The sequence below is a fragment of the Schistosoma mansoni genome, chromosome 1, assembly GCF_000237925.1.
Source record: "Schistosoma mansoni strain Puerto Rico chromosome 1, complete genome".
Taxonomy (NCBI): Eukaryota; Metazoa; Platyhelminthes; class Trematoda; order Strigeidida; family Schistosomatidae; genus Schistosoma; species Schistosoma mansoni.
Genome location: NC_031495.1, coordinates 33038294 through 33050428, shown reverse-complemented (window position 1 = coordinate 33050428; position 12135 = coordinate 33038294).

Genomic DNA, 12135 nt, shown 5'->3' with positions numbered 1-12135 from the left:
ACTGATGGTGTGCCGACTAAATCGTCACACTACAGATAATCGTTGAACAATCGATTGAATGGAATTCGTCACTATAAATCAACTTCATTGACTATGAGAAATCGTTTGACAGTGTGGATAAGAGAACCTTATGGAATCACGTTTGAAACTATGAAATGAGTAGCTGGGAAGATCGTCAACATCATCCGAAATTCATACGATGGACTACACTGCAAAGTTGTGTATGGAGGACAGTTGTATTCCAAGTGAGAACCGGAGTCAGACAATGTTGCTAACTCTCTTCCTTTCTATTCTGGTGCTTGACTGGAATATGAAGAGACCTCCACATTTCGAGTGAAGCATGGAACACAATGGACAGCTTAGATGCAACTAGACGATTGTGACTTCACAGATAACCTAGCCCTTCTATCCCATACACGCCAACAAATGCAGGTGTAGACAAGTAGTGTAGCGGCAGCCTCTACAGCAGTAAACCTCAACATACACAAGTGAAACAGCAAGATCCTCAAATGCAACAAGGGGAAAACAACCAAATCATACTAGAGGGAGAAACTCTGGAAGGTGTGGAAGCCTTCACATATCTGGACAAAATTATCGATGAACGTGGAGGATCTGATGCAGATATAAAGGCAAGCATTGGCAAAGTAAGGACAACATTCCTACAATTGAAGAACATATATAACTCAAAACAACTGTATGCAAGCCAATATCGAAGTCATAATCTTCAATATGAACGTCAAGACAGTTAGTTCTACTGTACGGAGCTGAAACTTCGAGAAATGCTACAACCATCATCAAAAAGAACAGGTATTTCTAAACAATTGTCTACACAAAATACTCAATGTCTGTTGACTGGATGCCATCAAAAAAAAGCTACTGTGACAAAGAATAAACCAGCTTCCAGTTGAAGAGGAAATTAGGAAAAGACGTTGGAGGTGGATATGACATACATAAGGGCAATCATCAAACTGTAACACTAATCAGGCGCTGACTTGGGGTCGTGAAGAGAAAGACCAAAGAAGACACTGTCGAGAATTTGAATGAATGATGAATAGCAATAGGATTTCGTAGGACATTTTTGGATGGAGAATGCTGGTGGGAGGCCTATGCTTCTCCTTGGGGAAGGGTTAACAGGTGTAAGTAAGGAAGTTTAGACAAATGGTAGTCTGTTATCGCGTCTACAACAAAATCATTTAGAGTTTTGACTTTTTACTCCCATGATACGAAACTTGACTGTCAATTAAATGTCAATACCATTACCCTTGACTAAAATTAACATATCACTCATAATTTTCAAATTTAACGCAATTAAGTATTAATTAGTAATGACTGTATGTGACTTCAGAAAATAGGTTATAGAACTCAATAAGTACTGATTTTCCTACCAATCACCAAGTAAAAGTGTGCTTATAGAAATATTCATCTCAATCTTAATTAATTATCGTCACTAAGTAATGTATTGATTTGAACACAAATCGTGTTACAAAGGCACCAAATACGTATGCGCTACACAGTAATAAAGAGAATGTAAGTTCTTGTCAGAGTGAAATAATAATGGTGGGAGAGGCAATTCAGTTAGCAAAAGTACAACCAGAAAGAATTCCAGTTAAAGAAGTTACGTTCATTTTTTTATTAAGAAGATAAAATAAAGTTACAGAAGAATCGCCATTGGCTTCTGTTCTGAGCCATGTCTCATAAGGCCTTAAGCCACTGTGTTGCACCATCTCTCGGACCCCAACCAGGGAGTCATGAAGGACCATTAGAAGCCATTCCTGTACAGCTTTCTTTCATACCACGACACCATGTCATACACTGACCACCTCCACTCTCTCCAACCAGTCTCAGCGTCGGCAAATATTGTACGACGTGGAATTCTCTACGATGACATTCGTAGAACATGTCCAAGCCACTGATGTCGATGTTTCAAGATGGTGTTGATTAAATTATTATTAACAGTAAAAATCTCAATGTCTTAGGATAATATCCTTCTTCATAACATGTATGATAATTAATATTAAAGTAATTTTTATTTACAAATCGACAGAAAGAGAAAGATAGTTGAATGTACGTGTGTGTGTGTTTCTCTTTTTGTAGAAGATTACAAATATACATCCATACATTTAACTATCAAATAATAATGTGCAAATCAATGACTTATGTGCTCGTTACATATACACAGATTATTCAGAATACACACCTTGTTTTTAAACATGTACGTGAGATTTTTAAGCTGTAAAATTAAAATCGATAATTTGTAATAGACTGAAATAAATTGAGAAAAAGTAGATTGAAAGTTTGTAACTTAATTATTACTAAAAATATATACGATTGATTTATCTAGATGAATTTCAGTTTTATGTCAGAGAAACAGGATAATTGTGAAGAAAATTCACAAGGTTTTTATATTCAAACTCCTAATTTTCAGGCCAATCTTGTGGATTGGTTGAATTTAGACATTAACACCGTTGGATGCCGTCCGGCTCAGTGATCTATCGGTTAAGTGCTCGCGCGCGAAACTGATAGGTCCTGGGTTCGAATCTCGCGAGGCGGGGTCGTGGATGCGCACTGTTGAGGAGTTCCATAATAGGACGAAACGGCCATCCACTGCTTCTGGGTTTTCCATGGTGATTTAGCTTAAATTGATTCATGATCTCAACTATATGAAACAATCCTGTATTAATCAAAGTATTAAACTTCTCTGTCATTTAGATTCGTATTTCAATTGACCTATTAGCTTTTATATGGTTCATTTACTGAGACAGTTCATAACGAAAGTAATGTCAACTAGGAGATCTGGGGTAATTGTCGAAAATAGGGAATAAATTAACGCTGGCACAATAGATCATCAAAGGACAATCCACCACACAACTGAAAGATAATATGAAAAACCAAACGAGAGTAAGGTAGTTACAATAACTAAAGAGATTAACAGAAGTAGTATTTAAAAGAGGAGATAGTTTAGTTAAAAATGAAGCCAAAAATGATTATTCTTCAGCCGAGAAAATCCATCTCAAGATTACAAAAAGCTTCAGCAACATAGTCAATGGCTTCTGTAGTGAGTTATATCTGATATTCCCCCAAGTTACTGAGAGTTCGAAGAACACTAGGACCCCAACCTGAAAGTCAGAATGAACCAACAGATGCTAGTTGGAAGCGCTGAGAGGTTGTCTTATCTTGGTTTTGGATTTCTCATCCCTATGTACGTACTATCACACACAGATTGAAAGCAGTGACTACAAGTCGTATGACAAATAGCTGTATTGATGAAACAGTCTGATCATTGATGAGTTGTCGTTTCATGTAGGACTCAATCAAATTCATAAATTACAGTCCTCCAATAAGAATTTCAAGAATTATTCTCAAAGTTGTTTTATAATTTGTGGGAAATTTTCATCCCAAACTAACGTCGACTAATGAATCAGAATATATAAGTAGCTTCATTAATTAAATCACCCAGTAATCCAATAATATGCAAATAAACATATCACGCTAGTGTTACCTGCAACAGTCTGCTACGGAAATGCCCACTGTATTACATCCGCAACTTGTATCTCTAAGTATCACGAATGTCGTAGTCAACAAAGTTGTACTAATGTTATGTTATGGGATCTCATAGAACAAAATTTCTGTATGGCTGACTTAACCGCCTATGTTTCTGAAACAGAGAGGTAGAGGCATCAGTTTTTTGATTTACTTACCTGTAGGATACTTTCGTCTACTTCTTTAAGAACATTACTTCACAGGTCCTATCTTTTCAAATTCGCCTCCTCTTGAGCAGTGGACAAGTATCATAGTTAGATATGCTGTTCTCTCAAAGTTAACACATTACCGTTATCCAACCAGTGGTGCGACTGTGCTCTTCGAATCATACAGTAATGTACTGTCTAGTAGATCCCATAATCATGTTAGTAGGTAAAGAACATACTTTCCAGATCATAATACAAGATTGAATTTATATGATAATTAGGTTCTCAATCATGTCAAATGAGTAGTTGTTAGTAAAATAGTGTAACACCTATGATCTACTTAAGTTGTACAATGAGTATGCTTGTGACATCTGAAAATATTAAAACTTGTTCTTTCCCACTCAACAATCAATTTTGTATTTTTACACGACTTATAAGGAAGTACTTTAGCTGTTGTTCGTTACAATTGTTGAGTTTCTCATTATGTATTATACAGTCTTCAATAAAGTCTTCAATAAGTAATTATACTAAACATAACATCTGCAATCAGTTATTGCACAGAACAATTGCTTCCTATTCTTCATACTTATTAGTCTTCATCAACGACATATATCTTTAGAAAGACGAGGGAACTTATATTTTATTTATATGTTAGGTGATTAGAGCCGGTCGACAGGAAATCGCGGGCATTTTGGCACTCACTAGCAAGGTATACCTATAATTTTGAAGGAATCGGTCAATCCTGGTGTAATCAACCCCTTTCTAACGCAGATATTTTTTTCCTACGTATTCCCGATTTGCCAAAGAAACCAAGTTTATGGAACATCTGTACGAAAGGCATATTTATAATTACACTGAACAAAATACCTGTTTTAGTGACCTTTTCATATATAAAGGGAAAAATGGGCAAAGTAAGGACAGCATTCCTACAACTGAAGAACATATAGAACTCAAAACAACTGTATGCAAGCCAATATCAAAGTCACAATCTTCAATACGAACGTCAAGACAGTTAGTTCTACTGTACGGAGCTGAGACTTTGAGAACCACTACAACTATCATCAAGAAGCACAACTATTTACAAACAATTGTCTACACAAAATACTCAATATCCGTTGACCGGATACCATCAACAGTAAGCTACATAGTTGGATGGAGAATACTGGTGGGAGGCCCGTGCTCCTCCTCTTCGGAGAGGGGGTAACAGGCGTAAGTAAGTGAGCCACCTAGTCAAATTATTTTTACGGGCTTCATCCACAACCTCACTCTTGAATTTCATTAGCAACAGGTGAACTTCATGAAGTCCGCTTATTAATTTAATAAATTTAAAACCTATTTAATTATTAGTAATAGGTACAGCAATATCAAAATATTTTATGTAATATGAGTAAAAATATCGAATAGTTTTTTTTCGAAAATGTGCGAATTCATAAAAAACAAAAACCGAATTATCGAACTGTGAAATTAGAACATACAGTTGTACTTTGTGCGCATAAACTACATAAAAATTCTTGTTATTTTTACATAACACTACAATATACATGGGTTTTTCCACCTTTAATCGATTACACTATTACAAGAATGATTGTTCTATGGTATAACAAAGTACTTTATCGAATATAAGAGTCCTATTTTATTCACGTTATTACAGTTTTAACCTTGACTCTGAATTTGATGCTGTAGTAAATCTTGGCTTAGAATTCCCTAGCTCAATATGGAATTGATGTGTTTTAATCAACTCGTAAGAAAGTCTTTTTTTCTTCCTTTAAAATGTGTAAGGAAGCTTTAACTGTGTTCACTGTCACATGTATTGATTACAGTAAATAAAGTTATGACTTATGAATAGAAGTGGTCTCAACTTCCACATTCTTTCTTATTTTTAATTAGTTTTATGCATTTAACTCTGTCAGTGAATCTCTTTTCATAGTTGTTATTTGTTCAGGTTACGCTTAACAGCCATACAGTGCTTCCTAATTTAAAATGGTTCTTGAGCTAATGTCATACAGTGATGAATATCATTTTCAAAGTGCTTTTTATAGATTCTGTTCAGAACCTATGCAGTGACAGAAGTAAAATATCGGACCATAAGGTACCACAGTAACACAAATCAGATTAGGGAAATTTCCATTACAAAATTGGATGGACAATTTATAAATAGCTGACTATTATTTTCCGTCCTTCAAACATGTAACAATAATTAGTAACTTAAAAGTAAGCTAACACTTAAAATTATAGAAAAGGTTATATAAACCACATGTTGATAATTACTCACTGAAATTATATATATCAATTCACGAACGAATAATTATGGAAGTTCCATATTTGCATTCCTTTAAATTCTCTTTTAACATAATTTTACAGACTAATCCTTAAATGTAAAAGTTACCGTATACATCATAACACTATGTTCTACTAATTTTGAAAATTACAATTTTTTTCCAAAGAACTAACTTCTTTAAAATCACGAACCGATCTAAGTTAGGCCACCGCTGAAAACCTAGAAGTATTGGACGGCCATTCCGTCTTAGTATGGAGCTCCTCAACAGTAAGCATACACAACCCCCACGCGGTAATCTAAATCAGCACGTTCGTTATTTTTGAGGAGTCAAAAACTAGGACAAAACGGCCTTCCACTGTTTTTAAAATCTCAGTGGTGGTCCAATTTTGATCAGTTCATAATTCCAATGAAATTCAAAAATCTCCACAACCCACAATCATAAATAACTTACGCGAAGCAAAAGCAACACCCCTGACAGAATGCAATCAGTATATATATTTTGAAAATTCTATTGTGCTGCCAGCAACCTAGAAACAATGATATTATTTATCAGTAATAAAAAACATGCACACGTTTTATGTATGCCGAATTGGCATTTGGTACTGGAAAACAATTAATCGAATCATGAACAAGAACATGATGAAGACCGGGGAAAATTTATTTGAAACTCATGCATTTACCAATTTACATGTACTTGCCAAATCACACACATTGGAAGAACTGAGAGAAGAGTACATGTTCGCATTTCCGAAAATGTTCCAAAGAAATTGAGACTGTGAAGCACAATGACTTTTAACAATACAATAGCTCGGAATTTACTCGACACCGGATACACTAATCACATTCCTCAAGCCCTAAAAAGTATTAGCAGACAAAGGAACGCAGCTTCTCTTCGGTTCGCTCACGCAATTGCGATAATAAAAAAAACTCAACCTGATTTATGTATCCAAAATGAGACAGCAATAAACCTATTACCAACCCGATAATCCATTTTTTGGTCATTAGTTTTATTTTGTTAATGTTTATTTTATTATGTGGTCTTCCCTTACCGAATTCTTAGTTTATGTACATTAATACCACCCCTTCACTCATACATTTCCATTCACTCAATCCTCTTAACTTATGTAAACTCCTCAAATCCTCACTTGTTGTTGTTTTACTTGTGTCTTCCCATTGTTACATTGGACTGCAATTGATCAGTCCTCTTCGATTATTATGCGACCCATCTTATCAGTTTCTTTTAATTCTAGGAATCTTGTGTAAACTATTCATTACCTCTAAAATTATCACACAATCTATCTTATCTGTCTCCGAACCTCAATTAATTATTGCATCACCCACTCCTCATGTTGTTTGATCCCAACACCAAATGACCTCCGACCCGTTCTTGCTAGTCTAGTCTAGTCTTGTCTAGTTATTATTGATAACCTTATTATTCCAATTCTTTTCTTTCACCTATATCAATTGTTTTACATCATATCTTACCTCAGTGTAAACTCTTAATACATATTTGGTTGTAAACAGTCAATGAGAAACCATGAAATGTAATGAATTCCTATTATTCTATGTCCATGTTTTTTCTTGCTTTATTAAAATTCATAAAGGGAACTAATTGCATGAAGCTTTTTATGTGACTTATTCATAATCAGTTTGTTGTAATGTGCTTTTTCTGAAATCTGATATTGATATATTTTATGCTATGTACTAATTCCCCAGCTTACTACTTTGAGAGAACATAAGTGTGAGGGAGAAAGTGTATTGGTCTACCGAATAAAATACACAAATACTCATCCATAGATATACCAGTCTACCGTTGGGATATTGACCCATTTGACCCCACTGAAATGCACTTGGCCTTAATGTCACTTCTGATTGCTATAGATTGACCTTTTCATTAGACTACTTCTGAATTTCACTCCATATCACAGATTTGCATAAATTGAAATCAGTGGTATTTAATATCAGCTAATCAATAACTTATTGTGCAAACACATATTTACAACATCATCTAATTTTTCATCTGTTACCAACAGATATGTCTCATTGGCTAAGTAATTACTCCCCAAGTTATTATTACTTGAAAAAAACTATGTCGTATACTCAGCAATCTATTAAGTGATAGCTAACCATATCAACATGTATTTGATTTCAAAAAGTGTTGATTTAGTTTGGGCTGACATGAATATAAATTTACTAAAAAGATAATAATTGTGAAAGGGCTAATTAGTTTTTTATACTGTCATCCATTCATAGGTTAACATGATATATATTCTAGAAGCAAAACTGAAAAGAATAGGAAGATAGAATTCTAGAAATATAGGATATCATGGGCTTCATACTACTAAATATGGAACAACTATTGATTAACCGAGTAAGGATCAAATAAGAGCCAAACAAAGATAACTTACAATTAAGAGTATGAAAAAATGAATGTTGCGTAATCAATTCTTGAAAATGAAGTCACCGAGACATCGTGAGATTAAGAACAATGTCTTATTTTTCATCAATTTCTATTAGCCAATTAGTCATCAGAATGACATCATTATTTTAGTGAGATCGCGTTCTGTGATCTAAATGAGAGATGAGAAATTTCATTAATTCATTTTGGTCTGAAAGTTCTGTTTATGGTGTTGCTTTAAAGGATAATGAGGTGAGATCGTGGTTGCGCACTGATGAGGAGTCTCACAATAGGAAGAAATGGCCGTCCAGTGCCTCCAGGTTTTTCATGATGGTCTTGCATCAACTGACTCATACTCTCAACGATTAAAATTACTAATAATATTTCCAAGAAACTCCTTCTGATAATGAGAACATAACAGTTAAACAGTTCAGCTCAAGGAGAAAATGGTATTACGAACAATCAAAACTAATCGTTTTCGATTAATCAGCCTTCATTCACACATAATTCAGATCATAAAACTTTTTATTGATCTTGTAACTTGTTTTTGTAAAACTGACCCAGACAACGTGTAAATCATGCTAAGGTTACTATTTACTTATTACTAATCATCTGACCATGCTTTTGAGGTATCCATTAATTTCAATTTTTCGATGTTGTTTTGAAAACAGAAAATTTGTTAATAAATAGAACTTTATGAAAATCAATTAGAATTTATTGGAAAAAAGTCATGTTTAATACCACCGGGAAAAAACATGTAAAATATTTTGTAATATATTTAAACTGTTTGTTCCACTGAACATTATCATGAGTAATCATAAAATTGACTGTTGCAATAATATCTTTTGAAGATAATGAACATAAGAAAACTGTTTATTTTAATAACAAACTCTCTACCGTGTAATTAGCTCTCGATACTTCAATAAATTTTCCAAAAGGTTGTGCTCCAAAACATTGTTTCATCGAAATGATTGAATAATAAGTCAGAAACTCGTCGGCCCCCAAATGCCCTGGTACGGCCGAAAGTTGTAGAGTCCGCACTCCCTCTCGAAATGCTCTCACATGGCCACGCGTATATAGCCTCTGACAGGGAAGTCCTACTCACTGTCTTCTCGTGACGGGGGTGTTGTTTACGGAATTGAGAGGACGAAAGCGAATGTCCACCGGGTCCGTGGACACCGAAAGTCCACCTAGGGGAGTTGGAACATCCTGATTTCAAACCAATGGTGCACATGGACTCCAGTATCCTGAGGGAACAAATGGTGTATGAATCAATCGTCGGTCACCGGCTACCATGGGACTGCATCTCCTCACGATGCTCCATAACAATGAAAGTTATGTGAAACTTAAAACGATTAGTCCCTTTGATAAATTTCGATAATACCCCCATGTCCAGTCTAGTTGACCTTTTATTTTTATATATAAATGTTCTTAACAAGTATATGTGTAATCAGATTGTTCAAAATTTATTATTAATCAGTAAGTGGAAAACTAATGAATCACTAAATAAATTTTTAAAGGGAGAGATAAGCAATAATTCATAGAGAAATCTGAGATGGTGGAGATGAACTGTAGCTCAGGTGGATGATTTTGATGGACTTTCTTTCTCTGAGTTCAGAGAACAAAATTCCATCAAAATCATAGAGAACTCATTTGTTTACATTATATCTGATTTTAATTTTTGAAGTAAGTACTTCAGGATAGAAATAATATTACCAAATACTTTATACATGATTCATAAAAACTGATTCACATTCCAATACACATATTTTCGTCAATATATGGAATTGATTAAGTCTAATGTAAAAATTATCACATGCTAATATGAATTTGGTTTCACAATCTTAATGTCTTTATTTTTCTTTGTAAACTATAAAACTATAGCCTGTACAATGTTACTGAAATGATAATATACTCAGACAAACCAAAGGTGTAATCTATGATTAATTGTCATAATATCAGTCTGTTCTAACTAACATACGGCCCGGTAAAAATGTGCATCATCCCAATTTGTTATACCCTATCAGCACTTCGAAATCCAATTATAAAGATTAACAGTATATGAATCAAGATAATAGCAATATTAATGATAATGAGAAGAAATAAATATTGAAGAATAAGGTTTGAAAAGAAGAAATAAAACAGAGGAGCAAAATATATGAAACAATATCGAACCTGAAGACCTAGGATACAATAGAGAATTAATGGATCAAAGTCACTGTGACTGATACCGAGTTATGCCATCCGACGTCCGCATTTATTGATCACTGCAATCACACGAACCCCAATCCGGTAGTCCGTATTTACCTAGATGACTCATCGACTAATGGCATTTTTTGGTTTGGTCGCTCCTAGTTTTCTTCCAACATATTATCAAGATTAGACATTGTAATTTCAGGAAGACAAAGGTTTAGCAAATGAAATGAATACTCCAACGACTTCAGCCGACAAATATTAAATGATGCAGGTTAGCAAAAGCTAATCCGTCCCGAAATTTCCTCAGGCACGAACACACCAGGGCTGAAGAGAATGACAAGCTAAGTGAAGTGGTCAACTCAATCAGCCAATTTACACCCTATGTTCAGTCTAGGAGTTGATACAGAATAATTCTGAAGCAAAAGTTTCGCCAAGAATAAAACACATCTCGAACATAAATTGTCGCTCAAGGTTTTCAGAAGATTGAGATTTATCAGTCTTCATCAAACATGATCATGTCATCTACGCATTGTAAGTCGATGACTGAATATTCTGGTAGAAGATCAGTCCCTGAAAAACCAGAAAATGACGGCATTATCACTAAGAAGATGCCTATAACAGAGTTAAATAGAAATTATTAAAGTGGACAGCACTGACAATCACCATTTGAGAGTGAACGTTCTGCTGAATACAGGGTGGATTTGCTTCTTTTGTATTTCTTTCAATTTCAAAGTCTCACGAACAACCGTGTCGGACACCGCCTTCAGGTCAAGAAATACAGCTACTCAACACAAACCATAACATGACCACTAGTATTAGAGTAAAGAGCATTCTGGTGGTTTACATACTTTCCTGACACACACCTAAATGGCTTGCACCACCACAGAACCTCTCGATCGGTGGAGTCGGATACCTACTCCAAGTTAAAGAATATGATTAAATTAGGGCATCAGGACGTGTGTCTAACTTGCTGAAAGAAAAAGACCTAGTCATTGCATCTAAGCTTGAACTAGAATTGACTTAGTTTTCACGGGTTTTCTATTATTGACGAAGTTTAGGTATCAAAAAATTGTGGAGCTTAACATTTTGAGACTACTCTAGTTGGACTGATTGTTATTTGATCAACGTAAAATAACTTTAATCCTTGTATGCGAATTGGCATGATCGCGAGTCAAGATTATTTATACTGGATGACATTCAGTTTCCAGAGTCTAACTGGTATCTCAGCCAATTTAACTGCTAAATAAAGCAAGAACAAACATGGACATAGAATAATAGGAATTCATTACATTTCATGGTTTCTCATTGACTGTTTACAACCAAATATGTATTAAGAGTTTACACTGAGGTAAGATATGATGTAAAACAATTGATATAGGTGAAAGAAAAGAATTGGAATAATAAGGTTATCAATAATAACTAGACAAGACTAGACTAGACTAGCAAGAACGGGTCGGAGGTCATTTGGTGTTGGGATCAAACAACATGAGGAGTGGGTGATGCAATAATTAATTGAGGTTCGGAGACAGATAAGATAGATTGTGTGATAATTTTAGAGGTAATGAATAGTTTACACA